The sequence below is a fragment of the Amblyomma americanum genome, chromosome 1, assembly GCF_052857255.1.
Source record: "Amblyomma americanum isolate KBUSLIRL-KWMA chromosome 1, ASM5285725v1, whole genome shotgun sequence".
NCBI classification, from domain to species: Eukaryota; Metazoa; Arthropoda; class Arachnida; order Ixodida; family Ixodidae; genus Amblyomma; species Amblyomma americanum.
The window spans coordinates 49,071,078-49,088,229 of NC_135497.1; the positions used below are offsets into that span (position 1 = coordinate 49,071,078).

The 17,152-nt window shown below is 47.6% G+C and overlaps 2 pseudogenes; both read right to left on the reverse strand.

Annotated features, from left to right (window-relative positions):
- Window positions 1–4,859: 4,859 nt before the first annotated feature.
- On the reverse strand, window positions 4,860–5,036 carry LOC144116650 (U2 spliceosomal RNA; annotated as a pseudogene).
- A 1,570-nt stretch (window positions 5,037–6,606) lies between these two features.
- LOC144135498 (uncharacterized) lies at window positions 6,607–7,941 on the reverse strand (annotated as a pseudogene).
- Window positions 7,942–17,152: the final 9,211 nt, after the last annotated feature.

Below are 17,152 nucleotides of genomic sequence, written 5' to 3' on the forward strand. Positions count from 1 at the left end.
AATGCTTTAACGGCATCGACAACTTCAAGGAAGATGCCATCTCTTGGTACGAGATGTGGTGCAACAAAACTGGGGAGCCATCAGAAATAACTTACTGCGAGCTTCTACATCAGGTAAAGACATTATTACCCGGTGTTGCAAAAACCATTGAGGTGGCCCTGGCTTTGCCAGTACTGAATGTACAGTCGAGCGCTCCTTCAGGACAATGAGGAGAGTGAAAACCTGGCTACGCTCAACGATGACAAACAACAGGCTGGACGGCCTTTGTCGGATGAGCGTGCACCGAGAGCGTGTAATGAAGCACAGAAATGACTTTATCACCCGTAGCCGCCGCGGTGGCTGAGTGGCTACGGTGCTGTACTGCTGACCCGAAAGACGCGGGTTCGATCCCGGCCGCGGTGGTTGAATTTCGATGGAGGCGAAATTCTAGAGGCCCGTGTACTGTGCAATGTCAGTGCACGTTAAAGAACCCCAGGTGGTCGAAATCTCCGGAGCCCTTCACTACGGCGTCCCTCATAGCTCGAGTCGCTTTGGGACGTTAAACCCCCTAAACTAAACCATACCGACTTTATCACCCGTGTCATCACGCAATTCACCCAGAAATATCCGAGGCGTCTGCAGTTGCTGTTCAAGGAAGACTGAATGAGTGGCTGTAGTTGCGTGTTTGTGAACATGTTGTGCTGTGTGCTGGTCATCAATTCAGCAAGACTGAGCACTCTTCTCCACGAAGTGATAGTATCTTTTTGCATTTTTTATTCAGACGCACTGGATTTCTTGTAGCCATAAAGGAAAGAATGGTCTACACAAGGAGCGTGTTGAAAACGGTCAGAGAGGCAGCCAGTGTTTAGCTTCTAGTCCCTCGAGATCAGTGAAAGTTAGGACCACGAGAATTTTCATATACTAAGCGTGGCGCTAGGTGTAGAAGAGCCTTTTATTTGCCGTCAAGTTCTTCTGAAGGAGCTTTAATGTTAGGGAAGGTCAGTTTCACCTTCGCGGCACTTCATGAAGTTTCATGAAACGAACATGGAGGCAAGATTACTAATCACTTTTCAGTCGAAACGCCGCGCATTCAAAATACTTCAAAATACGATTTTTGTTCATGTACTCTACGCGTATAATAAAAGCTCACCTAAACATACAGATGAGCGGTATGTTTTAAGTAGCCTAAAAAACCAAATATCAACCTTTCGCGCCCCATTACCAAACGCAGCTGAAATGCATGCAGTGACGCACTGCTGAACGACTTGTCCCAAAACAACGCTGTCTGATTCAATTGCGGTATTGAGTGACTAATGCAGAGTAAAAAAAATGTAAAGCATAAATTTTCTTCACCCTCATTTGAGCTGCCACGAATACAACTGACTATTCACGCATAATTATAAACGGTATATACGCTTTAGTTTGGGGGGGGATGTTATTGAAGGAAGGAAAAATAGAAAGTTGGGGCCACGCGACGCGTGCAGTAATTTCTCTCTGGAACGAGGCAATGGTCGCTGCGCCGCGCTGGGGGAGGGGGACGGTAAAGGAAAGAGAGTAGAAATAGAGGGGTACGTGCTCGCCGAGGCGAAGTCGCAATTCCCGCAGTCGAGCAGGGAAGGGAGGCCGAGCCGAGAGCAGAGCGCCGATGCGCACTCGGCTGGGTGATGGAGCCGACTGAGCTCGCGGGGGGCGTGGCTTGAGGCGCGCGGACCGCAGGGAGGCGCAGGCTTCTGGGCCAATGGGGAGGCACCTGAATGGTGGTGTACCGCATAAGCAGATGGCGGGCAAGGAATTTGCGCGCAAAGGAAGAAGTAGGATGCCGCGAAGGGGATGGGGGCATGGAATGCCCGTAAAGAGATACAAAGTCGACCCAAGGCGGGAAGGGGTGGCGAGCGAACCAGCCCGACGGCAAGAGAGCGGGAGGCCACGGGAAACGAGGCGCCCGAAGGGGCGAAGCGGTGGCGGCAGAAGCGGATGAGTCCGGGGGTCCCTGCCCATGAACACGACAACGCAGACTACCGCCCATAGATAGTGTAGGCGTGTCAATGCACCCCGTGTTTGCTGACAAGTGCGGCCAACCCCGTGGAGCCCACGCCACCACGAGAAAACCCACAATACGAGCAGATGGGCGGTTCGCTCGAGTAGGGAATGCCTTAGAGGGCGGACGTAAGTTTTACAAGGAAATGCAACAAGAGAGGCGCAAAAGAGAAATTAGAGGGCACGAAGTGCGCTCGAAGGGTGGGGGTCTGATGGACACAAAGAAAAAGCGGGCCGTTGAGGCGCGCCGAAAAGGGCGAGGTGTGAACACCCGCAGGGAATGCCTTGACGGCAGGAAAATTTGGGAGTACCACGTGGGCGGATGGCGGGCAGTGTAGTTGCGCGCACTGAAGAAAGGGAGCGAGGAAATCTAGAAGAGAGTATAGCCCCGTGCGAAAAGAGCGCGCGAACAGAATCGCAGCGTGGCGAACGGACCGGGAGGGCAAGTGCAGCGAGGCGCCCGACGGAGCGAAGCGGTGGCGGCAGAAGCGGATGAGTCCGGGGGCTTCCCATCGCGAACGCGACAACGCAGACTACCGCCCTTAGATAGCGAAGTACGCGTGCACGCACCCCGTGTGTGCCGTCAACTGCGGCCAACCCCTGGGCGCACGCGCAACAACGAGAACGCCCGGAAAATGCGCCGAAAAGCGGACTGCCCGCACGCTATAGCCACAGAGGGGCAGAATTGAGATTAGAAAAGGAGGACGACTGAATAAGAAGCCGTGAAAGTGGAATGCGGGAAAAAACCGCAATAAGGGGGCATAAGTAGCGCCCGAGTGAGGAAAGCGGGCCGGAGAGGCGCGCGGGTAGGGGGAGTAGAAATTACTCGCAAAGGAGTGCTGTGAAGGCAGGAGAATGAGAGCGGGCCAGAATGGCGCGAGGGAAAGAGGATATTAGGAAGCCCCGAAGGACAAAGTTGCCATTGAGGCAGGAGGGGAAAGCAGGCACACGAGGTGCGCGCGAAAAAGTCCCCGTTCGTCCAGAATCCACAGGGAGATGTCCGAGCAGCAGACACACGCGGACACTGCACCGTGGTAAACCGTTCGAAGGAGGAGGGAAAGTCTGCTGGGTAAACCACTGCAGTGCAGGGGCGTAGGAGTTTAGCTGATGTAGGACCACAGAATATGAGGCGCAGCAAGGTTTCTTGGGTTTCTTGAGTAATCCAAGGTAGCGGGCCGAAGTAGGGCGCGCGTAGTGGAAGCGAGGGCCTCGGAGGACGCCGACGGGCGAGAACAAAGGGCCTGGTGAGAGACCCCGGCCGCCGGCGAGTGCACTCGCCGGCGGCCGGAAGGAAGCTCACGCTTTAGATTGGGCTCGTTCTGTATAATATCACAGAGAATTCAGTAAAACATGACGTTAAAACTCTGCTTATTCGGTATAATAAGGTTGTCGCTAAAATAAAAAGAAAAACTAAGTGTCTTTCATTTATTTTTTAAGTAAAGAAGCACAAACGAAAAAGTAGACAAAAATCGTGACGTATCTGCCATATTGACAGTCGGGAAATTACCGGGAAATCAAGTGGCCAGAAACACGAACATCGTCTGAACAGGTTAAAACGCTTGTATCGGCATGCGCAACAAAGTTGGTCTGGTAGATCACGGGAATGTGGGGCAAGCGGGTTTTGATCAAGACCTGCACCACTGCAAGCTGACAACTGCAGCGGCCATGCTGCGCACACGAGCTGCCCGCGTCGAAACAGCTGCTACCATCTTAGATGTGCACCCGCATCGGGTTCCTTTAGCAAAATGTGTTAAATACCGCTAAGGAAAGCTACTGCAAGCAAATCAAAAGCGCTTCAAAGCACTAATGAATCGGGCTGCTGCACAGGTGGCGCGGAGAAGGACTGTAGGTAAGATGGCGGCTTGGTCGCTTCCGGTAAGCGCATGCAGGCGCAGTGCGCTTTGTGAAATCGGTCTAATACTTTTTGCCGGGCGTAAAATGGACAGCAGAACTTGTGGACCAGTTGGACTATGTGGGGCCGCCTTTACTGCTGTACAGGCTCGGAAGTAGGCGGCGGGTCCTGGTACCGCGCGGTCTCGGCATCAGCGCACCAACGGCGCTCACTCCTCTTGCCTTCTACGCCGCTTCGGGAAGAGATGTTTCCGGGTGGGGCTTGACGCGCCATGAGTGCATCCAGACTTCGTGCGGCCCTCTGTTTCTCTGATTCACCGCTGGGCATTCGGCAGACGGGCGCGCCTGACCCGAAATCGGCGGACGCCCTTTGTAGCAACCTACCGCACGCGGAGAGGGACTTCCGGTGGCGCGCCGAGTGGGGCATGCTCCCCACCAAAGACAGGCTCCACTCCTGGCGCTTGGTTCCAGACTCGCGCTGCATGAACTGTGCTCAGGCTGAGGCACAAACAAATATCCTTGAAGAGTGTGTTGTGGCTAGCACACTGAGCCGTTTAGATTCACGCGCTTTTTCCATCCCTGTGTCGCGCAAAGGAAAAATAAATAGCTGTTGTTTAGCTCTGGTTAAACCTGGAGTTACGCGATAGCTACAGCTGGCCGAGTGCAACTCGCTCAGTCGAATTGCAAAGTCAGTCTTTCGCCGCTGTGTTTAGCTTGGAGTTCCTTTTCCATCTTCGTCCCTAGACATGGATTCACCCTCTCCCCCTCTCCACTCCGCCCCCACTCGCTTTCGCCGGCGCGCCACGCCGCCGGCAGCTGCCACGGCAGCCATGGCGCCGCTTGCTTGCTTGCTGTTGTTGTCAGGAAAAATGTAGAGGAAAGTGCACAGGCCTGCCCACTAGCTCTAGTTGAGCCACAATCGCTGCCACGTGCTGAAAGTAGGAGAGTTAAAGATAGGAGAGCAAAAAGTGAAAGAAAAGACGCGCGCTATTATGCCCCAGGCCGATACCGGAGGCAATGCAATACTAGGCCAACCTGTGGCAGAGGTGATGCAAGCTTCAAGCACTCCGCCACATTTCCAAAAATGAGTTTAATATCTTGGGCCCAAATGGGACCCGTAGCAGATATTAAATCAGATATTAAATGCCAGCATAATGCTAGCTAGCAATGCTAGCATAATGTACGCGCGCGGCGCGCACACCAGCTGCGTGCTCTGTCCTCACTCCGCGCATGCGCACAACTGACGAGGCCGCCGGTGTCTGCTCTGCCGTCGGCACAGCGGCGAGCACACCAGCTGCGGGCTATGACGTCACTGCGCATGCGCACAGCTGGCAGACCAGTGGTGCCACGCTGACCTCGCGAAGTGGCTGGCGTATTGTAGCTATCGCTAAAAAACCGCGCGGGAAGTTCGAGCCTCTTGATGCGGCTCATCGGTCTGATCCTTTGGAAAAACAGGAATGCTGCCGTATAATTGCGCCAACCACGTCGGCTCGTGTTCCTGATGGTAGCACGTCCATCTCTCGGTGATTTTATGGGGCTACCTAGATAGCCAACTCCTTACCCTTGGAGAGCACAGCTTCCTCCGCAGGTGGTTGATGCCACACATCAAACTCAGGAAGTGTGCCGTGTCACTAGGGGCAAGATATTAATCTATGCATTTGCTACACTTTAGGCGAACCCTTTCTCTCAATTGCCCTGTAGGTTTTTACAGCTAATCTTGTTTGGCTTGTGAAGTCACAGGCCTGCGTCTCTCCTTGTTTATGTGAGAGCTCAAAGGACCATTGACTGCGCAGAATTCAATATGCTCTGTGGCCGGGGCTCCCGCGGGAGTTTATTTCATTTTCTTTCCTTCAAAATGTATGAATGAAGTCCATAAGATCTGCTTGCACAAAGTTGTGATTTTTGATTTCGAGACTTTTTCCTCCTGTACCGCACTACCTCTGCATGCCCCGTGTCCTCTGTTTGCTCGACTCTTATTTGAATCCTTGTAAGCTACGTATTCGTGTTTTTCAATAAATTTTCTTTATCTCTTATTTTATTCCATTACGTAACCACGTCGGTTACCGCGGCAATCACTAGGTTACGATTTGCCATTATAACGCATTACCCAGGGTTACAAAACGCGAGAAGTAGTCTCACGCTCTAAAATCACGGGCATTGGTCCGGCAGATGGTGCCCAGAAAGCAACCATGGAGGCTGGTGGGCCTGGGAGGTCTCGTGACCTTACAGCGTCCTCACAGCCTGCCAACCAGATTGTTAGCAAACTGCCTACCGTGGCAGGTGGTAGTTAAATTAACTATTGGTTGCTCGGAAAGAGCAACCTATAGCGCACAAGGCTCAAGAACATGGAAGCGCCTGCCATCGTAGGGCAGTGGTGGATCGCTTAACCGCCGCACCACTGCGCCAGGAGGAGTATGAGGACTACCAGGGGTCTGTGAATGTAAAGTAGAGAATGACCGCTTGCATATATGGGAAGTAATCCATTACGCTTTCGCGTTACCTGTCTCTTCAATTTTTTGTTTTGCCGAAACAGATGGGCGCCTGGTTGCAGTTAAAGATTTGTAGCTGGCCATCAGTAACCGTCATAGATTCAGTACATGCTATGATTAACGCGACTAACTGATTGAAGCCCATGTTTATTCCACATTAGAATGCGCCGAAGGCGCTACGGTGGAAGGGAATGTTGTTAAGGAGAAGGGGTAAGGCTGCCTCCTTTTTATTAAAACTTCCTGGAGGCAGCTAAGTGGAGGCTGTGTGCCTCTCGAGAGCGTTGCGGAGCCGTTCGTCAACCAGCTACGCCCCAGAGTCATGGATGAACACGAGGAGTGCCCGCCAGAGCTCGATGGCACAATCTGGAGACGAGGTATCGGGGCAGGCCCAGGTCCAGATGGAAGAAGTCCACGGCTCCTGCTTAAACGTGGCCAGCACTCGAAGGCGAGGTGGTGTGTACAGAGGACATTCCCAGAACAGGTAGTTCATATTCGCACCGCAGTTGCACCTCGACCAGGAACCAGATACAGGTGGCATCCTGCCGTCCCAATGAAAACGGTCCACCAAGATAGGATTAAGAATGGTGCCTGTTTGAATCCGCCGCAGCAGGACCGATTCTCTTCGCGTGAATACCACCAGAGCAAGCGCAGGTATAGAGAGGGGGTTGCCCACAGCAGTGAGGAAGGCGGCGCAAAGTGGTTTCGTCACAGGCCTCTCCGCGATCAGATCTGCTACCTCAGGTGTTGTAGCGACGGAACGAGGAGTATCAGTGCGAGAGAGATCAGCGCGTGCTATACTCTATGAGCCTTCTCGTTTCCATGGATACCGAAGTGCGCGGAAAGTGCGAAGTGCGCATGTTACCGAATGGATGATTACATGCTGACCGCGTTCGCGAAGCAGGCATGCGTTATGCCTTATGTTCTGCATTATAGGGTCCATATAAAGAACGCTGGCGCATGCCCGGTAGGCAGCTTGAGAGTACGTGCACACACGACGGTGAATGGGTTCAGTTTCAGAAGAAAGTGCGAAAGCCGACTGCAAATAGTCTGAAATGGCCATTAGTTTGGCTCAGCTACTAGACTGCGCTCCTGCCGATGTATGGAGGGGGGGGGGGATCGGCCCTGATTCTCTGTTGTCTGGCCGTACCACGCAGTCGCATAGCAAGTGTGGCTGCTGCCGTCTGCAGGAAGTGCAGCGTCCGTGTACAGAACACGTTCAGTTGAGGGGAGTGAGCGCCGCGCCGCATTCGCAGATGCGCATCGATATTTAGTGGAAGTGGCTTCCCTTCAGTGAGTGGCGTGGTTTCCTGCTGTGGCGTCTTGCTCGGCAAAGTGGGAAATGTGTGTACATGGTGCCTGAGGATCCGCCTGCGTTTGTGCCGCGAAGTCGCGTTTGGTGCGTGTGCGTGCGCATGTCGAGGAGCTCTGAACGGTCATTGAGCTTGCTGAAGCTCTTGAGCGCATCAAGGCGTGTGTACCCCGAAAGTCCTGTGACAATGTAACTGGCCTCATTAAGTAAGCAGTCAAGCGCGACACTCCGTACAGTAACAGGATGATATGGCAGCCCGTACATGATGCGGCGACGAGAAAAAGTATTGTTGTGTTTAATGGCACGTAGTCAGCTATGGCCATCATGCGCCAAGCACAAGGTATAGAAAATTTTTCTGCAGAACTTTATAAAATTTGCAAAAAGTGATTGGTGGTGTAGACGGCCTAAAATGTTTGTTTTTCTACCTAGTGATGCCAAAGAAAAGACAAAGCTTTAACGAAAGTCGAGTAACCTCTGCAACTATCATTGCATGTGCAAGGACGTTGAGGCTCCCAACCAATCGAATAAAGACCACAGCCTTCTTCTCAGAAATGAGAAAACAGCTGAGGTGTGGTTAAAAATGTCTCTTCTTATAAATTACTCAATATTATCAGATCTACAATTTGTTGAAAACTGCTGTCTTTAAAAACATAAAAATATGTGAAATGTGAGCAAGTGCATCTTCACCTAAGAGTGGAATTTCACCTAAGGGTGAAATTGCCTGTGTTCAGTGTAAAAAACTTCAAAATACATTTTCCTCAGTGTTCCAAGTTTTCTACATGAAAATAAAACATGGTTTATTGTTAGCTCATCTTCGCATAATTCACATTTGGGCTTCTCTTATTTCGTCAGTAGGAAATTATGTGTTAGATGTGTGGGTGTTATACGGACACGGCAGATAATCACTTCCTTGAAACGCTCTCAGCGGGTGCAGGACTTCCATTCTCATAAAACTGGTTTTACAAAGTGTATATTGTAATTCGCTTCATTGTCCCAAGCGGACTGCCATTTTTTGCTTTTTTTACAATTTACCGAGTTCATGCAATCCTTAAAGAGAATATTTCCTTTTTTATTTGCTTGCCACGAGCCTTTGAAGCGCAGAGTTCTGCTCTCTCGTTGTGTCAATTCCGAGATGACTCGGCACCCAGCAAAGTTTTATATTTTTTCCTTGAGCTATGACTTTTGTTATGTTGTGTATGATGTCACCGTGCATCGGAGTGATTGCATTTGTTAGAGTGGAGAGCGGCAAGTAAACTGAGAGAGTGTGTGTAAATAATACTGTTTCTGAGGTTCTCATTCAGTATTTTTCTTGAACTATGACTTTTGTTATGTTGTGTATGATGCCACCGATCATCCTTCTCTTCATAAGCACATCATTTAATACTATACTTGCCAAATGTCTCATTGTTTGTACACCATGAAGTTACTTTGAATGGCACTGAGACAAAAGTAAAAAGAAAGGAAATCAGAGCTAATGCGACAGTGCAAAGCAAACGTTCAGAAGAAAAGCCGTGCGCGTTGTTGCGCTAATTAAGGATTGGTCGGCAGCGTTCTGAAGGTCACACGTTCCCCTATGAAATGGAAACGGCCAAAAACCATATTTATATTTGGCTATGAGGCCTTAGCATGCCTGAAATGTCATCGTAACACGTAGGAATGTAAATTAACTATGCTTTATATAAACTGCTGCAATATACTGGAAATCGAAGCCATGACCCATGGGTTGCAAGTCAGATACGCTACCCCTAGGCCAAAGAGGCACTTTCGTTCTACTTGGTTAAGGAAAGAGTTCGAGTGTCTTCATGTGTTTCACGTGTTCTAGTGTGCCTGCTTAAGCATGCTAATGAGTATGTGTGATTAGAAAGAGGCGTTAATTACGAAAGATTGCAGCAAATAACCATTAACGCTGTGGCGTCATACCCTGAAGGGATAGCTTTAGCGTCACCCTATTTTTAGCACGTTGCCTACAAGGTCCATTCGGCGGTGCCAGTTTCCTAATTACTAATAATTTTGCGACGACTGAGTGTCACTGGGTCGGACGCGCCAAGGCAGAATGATAGCTTCGCCTTACGGCACTTGGACAAGACTTGTCGCAGTAGCGGAAATACTGATGTCCGAAACCACAAAATCCGCACCAGCGCTGGTAGCGCCAGTTTTAGACGTGTTCGCTATGCGTGCTTCCCATTCGAAACTTCCAGCATAGAGTTCGATTAACAACACACACATATACCTGATCAGATGTTTAGGGGAATCCACCAAGGTGGAGTATATTTGTAATAAGGGTGCATTACTCACTGGCATCCACCCATGCACAGCCATACCACTACAAAGAAAAGCTATACAGTGTTCTCAGGAACTTCGCGGTTGAAGAAAAATTCGTCCTGGTCCAGGGTACGAACCCGGGACCACAAATTAAGCGGAGAGTCACTCTATTACTGCCGTTTCGAGCATGTCGAATCCCCCCGTCCCCCTCTTTCGCTACCTCTTGCTCCCGCCTCCGCTTCGGTCCTTCCCCAGTGCTTCCTACTGCACCACTACTCCTGGCTGGCAGAAGTGATGACGGAGAAACGTTTCCTCCTGCTTACAACCTTAGCAGACAGGATGCCGAGCCACCGAGTTACAGCCAGCGTCTGCAGCTCAAGTCGCCGGATCTTATCGCACTCTTTTGTGGCATAAGAAGTTTTCGGAGCATACAATGCCTGGTCACATAGCATCTCCAAGCCGAGTGCCACAACTAGGCTTCCTGTAGACAAAAGCACACAAAACCAAAAAGCACGCATATAAAGAAGCATAAACGCAGCCAACTGTTCTCCAGTTTCTGTTTTGGCATGCTAGAAACACGATGCTATTCAACTACCCCACAATAACAATGATGCTTGCACTGCACGCCTGATTTTACAAATCTTACAATGATGATACAGCTCTCGACAAATCAGTCGCACGCTAACACAACTAAGGTTCTAGCAGCGATGAGAAACTATAATTAATATGATTTAACTTTTAGAACGAGTACAAACTTTCCTTTCCTTTATTGATCCATCTTTTTCGACGTTCCCATCGTAGCGCTTCTTGACGTCATCCGGGAGTTCGCGCCATGTTTCGTCCGAGAAGTATGCAGGCTTCCAGCGATAGTATTCTCCGGTGGGCACTTCTGATAACAAAATCAATAGAAACGGAAGAGCATTGATAAATGTCGCACACGAGATTAAGTGTTTCCTTACATTGCAAAAAATACGCGCGCAATGCGGCCCTGATGATAAGCCGTGCCACTGCTTCCTGGCAGCCACAGCTTCTCAGTCAACAGTGAACCTATTCTGCTGCAGTGAAGCAGGGTAGAGTCCGAGCGGCAATCTCTATTGAATATCCAACCACATGCAGCCTTTCTCGCATGCAACACTCCTGTGCGCATATATCGCTATGCATGACCCAATCCTATAAAGGACACGAGCTCACATGACAGTTCCCGCAATGAAGACGACAGCAGCACTGTAAGGGGTTGCCTGAGGAGAAGAGGTTACGAACAGAGGAAAGCCGTTTTAATCGCCGGCACCTGCGTCTATTCTGTGGTAGTTTGACGGAGAAAAGTGTTGAAAATTGGAGCGCCACAATATCTGGGAAACTCAAAAACCATGCACACCTTAGGACGTATGTGCTGGTAACGCTTTCACCAGTCATCTTTCAAGTGGCTGCTGTCGACACACAAAAATGTGGAGCGTAAATGGCATCAACTGGATCTAACTGCAATGATGTAAATTTCAGACATAAAGTATACCTGCTGTGCACTGTTTACAGCTAAGGAAGCTCTTTTGATGCATGAAGTGTGCATTGTTATAAATCAACAGGCCTCGTGGAGAGAATAGTAATTCTAGACCTCACTCTTCTGAAAATTCGGACTTACACAGACGCTACAAAAGCCCCTGTACGGAGATTAAAAGCAGACCCCATGTGCTCTAAAATTTGGACAAAGGCTGCACCGGTAACGGCGCCACATCGCCACCATTACTTCTCCACCTGCTTGCTCGCTTCCGCGCCGGTTTCTGCTGCAATTCATCGTTTAGATTGAATACATTTCAAACCTAGCGCTCGCCTTATTCGGCTCGAGCGCCGATGCCCTAGCCCCGCCTGTAGGAACCAAGTGTAGTCTCTCACATATCTAATGCGTGGTGCATGTCCGTAGCATTCCTTATAAGCTCATGCCGAACCCAACCAAGGGAGGAGACACGGAGAGGACAAGAGAAACAAGTGTCCCGCCTTTGCCACACACCGCGAGCTACCGGGAGCAGCTTTTCCGGCAAGCAGACAAAGCGATGATGTCGATGATTACAATGGCTATTAATGTCAATAAATATCATGAAGATAACAGTACTGCTGGATCATGATGGCGTGTATTGATAGATGAGTGCTTGTGCAAAGGGGCTCAGAATGCGATTTCGCAGCGATAGCTCTTAGTGCCAATTCTCTCGTTTCGTGGCATGCAGATGTGTCCTCACAGCAAGACATATGAAATCATTTAAAGAGCGGCAATACTGTTAGAGGCGCGACAGGCGACATCAGGGTCGATATAAAGGCAAGCTTTAACTGCGCATCGTCTAATGTTATCGACATGCTTCGATGCTCCTCTTGTCCGAAACAATATATCGGGTAAACCGGGCAATCAATGAGCGCCAGAATAAATGTCATCGAGCTGACAGCAAGGAGCCTACAGAAGGCAAAGGCTGAACAATTTATTCATCATCATCATCAGCCTGACTACACCCACTGCAGGGCAAAGGCATCTCCCACGTCTCTCCAATTAACCCTGCCCTTTCCCAGCTTCAAGTCAAGTCAAGTCAGTTTTATTTACATCATTATGATGTGGGCAGGCTCAGGCAAAAAGCGAACGATTTTCGCTTGAGGGAGCCCGAGCCCCCCTACATGGCGTACAGCAAGGGCAAAACTTTTTTTTTTTTTAAAAAGTACGAAATCCACACACGCTACCTATAATACAGGAATTTCAGAACAATCGATATAAACTCTTGGTACATGTTCATTAATACGCAATACATTGGTGTTAACATAGATGCAAAAGTCATTCGTGTCACACTTTTCACACAAAGGGAATACAGTAGCTTACAAAAAATGATTTCTTAGAGTTTGTGTACTAGATGTTTCAAGAGAAAAACGTTCAAAGATGAATTTGTTTAGTAACCTTGGAACTGCATGACGCATCATCTGTCGACCATGTTCTGTACGGCAAAAGGGAATGGTCCAACGTTCGTGTTTTCGAAACGAGTATGGCGTTGAGTTTGTTTCGAGGGATGACAATGCTGTCAAGAAATTGTCACCGTGAGAAATGGATTTTTTATATCTTATGGCTAAGAAAAATTCGTATAGCTTATGAGCGGGTATGATTTTGAATCTCTTAAACAGTTCTTCGGTATGTGCGAGGTAGTCAACATTTGCTATATAACGTACTGCTTTCTTTTGCAGCATGTATATCTTGTGCAGGTTAGTTTGAGTAGTAGAGCCCCAGACAAGGAAACAGTAGTTAACATACGACATGAATTATGTGTTGTATATTATTAATTTAATCGATACGGGTAGATAGGAGCGAAATTTCGCGAGAATTCCGACGCACTTTGATAAATTGGTTAAAGAGAAGCTAATGTGAGGGTCCCAGCTCATGTTCTTGTTAAAGAAAATTCCTAGTGTTTTTACTGTGTCAACCACCTCTATAATAGAGTTGTCTATTTTTAGCCTAAGATCTGATGTAACGGCACTCTGCCGGTAATGAAAAAGTACCGCTTTTGTTTTTTTACTATTTATTATCAAGGAATTTGCTGCGCTCCACGATTTCAACTTTTCTAACACACTGTTTGTGTTTGAAATGAGCAATGGAATATTATTGCCACTAAATAAGAGACTGGTATCGTCTGCATACAGAACATATTTTGGAAGGTTACTGATATTTGTTATGTCGTTTATGTATACAATAAACAGTAGCGGTCCTAAAATGCTTCCTTGTGGAACTCCAGTGGTTATAGGTTGAAGAGTTGAAACATGCTGATCTATTGTTACACATTCATATCGATGCTGTAGGTAGGACTTTAGTAGACAAGCTGCAGTGCCACGGATTCCATATTTTTCTAGCTTGTTGAGTAGTATTTGATGGTTTACACGATCAAAAGCCTTCGAGAAATCCACAAAAACACCTATGCACATCTCCCTATTTTCAAGTGCCTCCAGGATTATCTCTTTTTGCATTAGTAAGGCTGTTTCAGTAGACCTGTTTGGGCGGAAACCATGCTGTGACGGATTAATGAGGTTAAGTTTATTGCAAAAGTTCATGAGTCTTTTATGAATTACTCTTTCTAGGCCCTTAGAAAAAATCGGCAGAATAGAAATCGGTCGATAGTTGGACATATCGTATTTATCGCCACTCTTGAAAAGTACAATCACTCTGGAGATCTGCATTAATTTTGGAAAGCAACCTGTTGATAACGCCAGATTATATATATAAGTCATTAGGGGGGCAATTACGTTCAGCACATATTTAACTGGAATAATTTGTATGCCATCAATATCACGTGATTTGCTATTTTGCAACGAGTTGTATATATTACATACCTCGCATTCATCTGTCGGATCAAAATAAATGCTGCGGCTATTCCTAGGAGTTGTGCTGCTCAGAGATTGAGGGTTTTGAGAACTGCTGACAACATCTTTAAAAAATTTGTTAAATTCTTCGGCAAGTTCTCTACCATGTATGCGGCGGCCCTGAAAAATGAGATCTTTGATAACTGGCGACGATGGTGTTCTGTTTAGCAACTTGTTTAGTTTTTTCCATACGTCTGCACTATCTTTACAGGATTCTTGTTGGAACTGATGCTGCAAGAAACGCCTCTTTTCATTTCTCAGGAAGGAATTCAGCTTATTTCTATATTGCTTAAATATTTTAAATCTAAAAGTGACCTCGTTTTGACAAACTTGTTATATAATCTAGCCTTCTTTTTTATTCGTCTTAAACATTCACGGCTGATTCAGGGCTTTCGGTTGTTATGATGTGGCTTTAAAATAATTTCTCTAAAATGTTCACAGTAAATTCGCTTAAAAATGCATATGAATGTTTCATACGCCTCATCTGCAGTGTCACAGTGGAATACAACATCCCAGTTTTCATTTACAAGACTCGAGTAGAAAGATTCCAAGGTTACAGGGGTGATGTTCTGGACAATTACTGTCGTCGAAGTTTGCGCATGCGTTCTTTTATCTTCACATTCAACAAAAAGGTATATGGGAAAGTGGTCGCTCATGTCGTTACATACAACTCCTGATATTACTTTTTTGCATCAATGTTAGTGATAAAAAGGTCTATCAAAGTTTCTGTGTACATTGTAACACGTGTTGCAGTTTTAGTAAAGATAGCATGACCATTTGCTTCTACTGTCAAAAGAAAGGTCTCCTGCGCAGGGCAAGATTTTAGCACATCAACGTTGAAATCACCCGCAAGTAATAATTCCAAATCATTTACATTCACGTAGTTGAATAGCAATTCAATGTGGGAAATGAAATTATTGAAATGACCGTTTGGTGGTCGGTAGATCACGCAGTAAATGTAGTTTCTCGATTTCAAGCATAGGCATTCAAAATCTTCAGTCAACAGAGACAGTTCAGGAATTATTTCACATTCTAGATTATTTTTGCTAAGGATTTCAATCCCCCCACCTTGTTTATTAGGTCTGTTTAGGAAGAAACTATTATATCCATCACGCCTGTATACCTATGTATCCGTTGAATACCACGTTTCTGTCAACATTATTACGTCGAAGTCAAAAACAAATTCATTTAGAAGGATAGTAAGCTCATCTTTATGCCTTGCTGATCTAATGTTCAGATGAAAGGAACTCAAGCCAATTTTTCTCGATGTATTAAACGTGGTGTTTATGTCGAATGGAGACTCCGCCATTTTACAGGCGAGATGCCAAATGTAAACAAGTGAAGACGCTTAAACCATTTTTTCCACGTCCTGAGCATTGCGAAGGTACAGAATCGATGACGACTCTTCCTTCCTAGCAAGAACCCTACCATTGCTTGTCCAGACAAATTTCCACCCGTTTGCTTTCTTTTGTTCAATAGCCATGCCAAGTACTCGCTTTAGCGCTGAACAAAGATGCTCGTTGATGAAAAGGGGCGAGCTCGGTGAAAAACCCAGGTCCTTAGTTGACAAGCGCATTTTACGTGCTTTTTGGAGCACAGCGTCTCGCTTGGGACGGCTTTTGAACTGCACAACGATATTCGGTACAGCGTGGGGGTTTTTTGTAGGAACGCGATGACAAATTTCAATGTCGCCTTTCGCAATAGGCTCCTTTAAAACCTCCCCTATTTTATCAAGAGCATCAGGAAGGTTTTCATCTTCAGAGAAAGGTATCCCTTTAATCTCAAGGTTCCGTTTCCTTGAATACTGCTCCGAGAAAGTCACTCGATCCTCGAGCTGTAAAACTTGCGTTTTGAGCGCTTCGCAGACTTTAATAGCTTTTCATTAGACGCTTGGAGCTCTTTGTTTACTTTTGTGAGCTCATCACGTTCTTTCTTGCTGTCCTCGAATTCTTTGTTGAAAAATTCGAGACTTGCTTTTACTTCCCTTAGCTCTTTTCTTAGATCCCGTTCAAGTTTTGCTTGAAATTCGCGCATTTCCTTCCTAAGTTCAGTACATTCACCCATCTCAAATGCAACAAAACAGTGCACACAAGCAACGGCGTTGGCAGCAGTTTGGGCAGAAAGGACAGAAATGGAATTTCACTGTATGCAAAACGTTCTAACCTGCAATGATAGCGGACAAGATTTAGATGGTCTTGTCGGGCTGCCCTTGCTGCTACCAAGTGATTCCTCGGTGGAAACGCGACCCTTTTTGTAGCAGGCGCTTCCCTGGTGGACGTGACGTCACCGGCGTATTGTTGTCGTCACGCTGGCTGCCTTCCTTGCCGACGCTTGCTTCCAACACCGATGAAATACTGGCCACGCTCTTGATGCTGCAATGATAGCGGACAAGATTTAGATGGTCTTGTCGGGCTGCCCTTGCTGCTGCCAAGGGCACTTTGCCTGACACAAGGACACTTTGCCTGCAAAATTCTTAAACTCATCCCCCCATCTAACCTTCTGCCGCCCCCTGCTACGCTTACTTTCTCTTCGAATCCACACCGTCATCCTTAAGGACCGGCGGTTATCTTGCCTGAACCGCGCCGTAAGAGAAGCGATAAAAGAGGGACTGCCAGAAAAAAAGAAGGGAGAGGTGCCGTAGTGGAGGGCTCCGGAATAATTACGACCACCTGGGATTTTTAACGGGAAAGGAGGGGCTGACAGAGGAAAGGAAGGAAAAGGTTGGTAGTGAAGGGCTCCGGAATATTTTCGACAACCTGGAATCTAACGCGCACTGACATCGCGTTTGCCCCGCCGTGATGGCTCAGGGGTTAGGGCGCTTGACTACTGATCCGGAGTTCCCAGGTCCGAT